Genomic DNA, 2,589 nt, shown 5'->3' with positions numbered 1-2,589 from the left:
CCACCCACACTATGGTTGCCTTGCAGAAATAATCTGAATGGTCAACCATGAGGCAAGCATGCAGTGAGGCCACTACAGGGTGTGCTGTCTGGTCTCCCCTTCCTATGATGATTTAAACCACTGCAAATAGAGGTGCTGACAGATCGCACCAAGCCTCCAGTATGACTGCAGCCAAGGTGTCCATGTTGCCTGAACTCTGATATTTGTTTTAAAAGACATCTATTTAAAGCTCATCATACACTTTAAATGTTAAAATAATCATCAGAGTGTTGCTTGGGCAGACAGAATGTGATATAGGCAAGGGAAATATGATTTCTCATACTATTTTTGTAGATCTATGGCCCCGTTCACATGCTGAATTTGCCACGGGAGAGCCATGAATGTTGGGCGGATTTTCCGGATGCGATCACACCGCAACTCTGGCGGGCATAGCGCACCCATGGTCCTGCTGAAAATGTGCGATTAAAAAGTAACTGCACAAAAGTACTGGCAAATGGTTTGCCACAGGCTGCCGACGGATGCCTTCCATGTGATCGTGCCGGCATGGCTTTTCCCTCTGGCCGGCTTCGTTGAAGCGCAGGCGCCGAGGGATGGAACTGTGGTGTGCCGCCGCCGCATCTGATCGCGTTCTGGCGGGTCTAACTGCACCGGCGCAAATAGCCGCACTTCCCCCCAGCATTATCTGGCCCATGTGACTGGGCCCTATGTTACGTATTTATATACTGCTGATCTTTATTCTCCAGCATCCTTCATTTGCAATGTATTGAAGTTTCTCAGTGTCAAGAAGACTGGTCAGAACCAGTTGGCTAGCATAGCTCAAATGACAGTTTCACTCTTTAGTTTCTGACAAGTTGGAATGTTTATAAACATTCTGTAACACTTCAGCAGATGAGAAATAACCTGGAAATTTTCATTTTTTATAATGAAGCCAGAGGATTTATGACCAACAGGTACAGAGGATTATTTTTTTTTGCCTGCTGACTGCATTTACTTCACAAAAACCATTATTTTCCTTTCCTAGAAGGAAATCACCTGAATGCATTAACCAATGATTGTTAATAAGTAGGCTTCAGTTTCCTGGGCTTTCTAACCATTGGCTCTCTGCTAGGTTCCCTTCCAGGTCAGTCTAAATAATAACACACAAAGTAACATAAGAACATAAGAACATAAGAGACACCAATGTTGGATCAGGCCAAAGGCCCATCCAGTCCAACACTCTGTCACACAGTGGCCAAAAATACCAGGTGCCATCAGGAGTTCCACCAGTGGGGCCAGGACATTAGAAGCCCTCCCACTGCTGCCCCCCCCCAAGCACCAAGAATGCAGTACATCACTTGCCCCAGAGTCCCTATCTATACCTTGTGGCTAGTAGCCACTGATGGACCTCTGCTCCATATACTTATCTAATTCCCTTTTGAAGCCATCCATGCTTGTAGCTGCCGCCACCAGTAAACACACATTAACCCTATAATGACTGGATTTTAGACCTTTCAGCACACATATTTCTAACACTTAAGACATACATAACAAAACTTTGGTGACAGGATTGGGGGGGGGGGACTGAGCCTCCATTTCATACTTTCCCCCAACTTGATACAACTCTGTGAAGCTGCCTTTTATTCCATGAGGGAAAGCATACAAATCTGTATTATTGTGCCAATAAGGCAAGTAGCAGCTCTGTGTGGCCATTTCAGATCAGGAAAAGGGTTCAGGGAAAACTTCACATCTAAGCACTTGGGAGCATTCAGTAATGCAGCTGGCAGGGTATCTACTGTTGGCATATACTTGCAATTTGATTACTTGCATGGATTGTATACGTCCCAGGGTCTTCATGGGTAGATCATGCTTCATTTAAAATCAGCTAGATTTTATGTGTATGTGCTGCTATTGTATCTGCATAGCAGGCAAGCTAAGTCAGCACATATCCGCCAGCATTTGTCACCTTACTGCATGCTGAGAACTTACTGGACTGAACACTAGTTTCAAATAGCAGGGTGAGAATGTGAAAAGTATTTGCAATGCTATTTAGAACACACAATGTCCTTGCTCAGTGCTGGAAGTCTGGCTGGTTGAATGGGCCATGCTTCAGTAGCAGAGGTACCAACTGCAACTTCCCCCTACTTCCATCATCCCCATTCCAGAAACCTTAAGGAAAGGCAACAGTTTTTATAATTGAACATATATATTGTGTAAAGTGGTTTGGGTGAACGGTAGAAGGGGGGAGAGGGACAGAAACAGCCATGGGCAACAAGTGTGAAATCATACATGTGCAGAACATTTGCAATACAGTTTTGAACAATTTTGCATATTTGATAAGAATGAATGGGTTTTTTTTAATGTATTGGCTGTGATCAAATTGTGATTAGAACTCAGGAGTGTTTGCCCATCACTGTTTATAAAGGTTTTTTTTTTTTGCACACACTTTGGTAGCATAGATGGAAAAGAAAAGGCAAGAATGAAAAATGGCAGCAACCCATACATTCCTTTCTACAAAGTTTGGAAATGACCAGGAGCAGATTGGCCATTTACTGTAGTGGATCAAATCTCTCCAGCTGGCTTTTTGGCTCTCCTTGGGTGAGGGGGCATGGT

This window comes from Gekko japonicus, unplaced genomic scaffold, assembly GCF_001447785.1.
Source record: "Gekko japonicus isolate JY-2015 unplaced genomic scaffold, Gekko_japonicus_V1.1 scaffold402, whole genome shotgun sequence".
NCBI classification, from domain to species: Eukaryota; Metazoa; Chordata; class Lepidosauria; order Squamata; family Gekkonidae; genus Gekko; species Gekko japonicus.
This window is presented reverse-complemented; position numbering follows the sequence as displayed.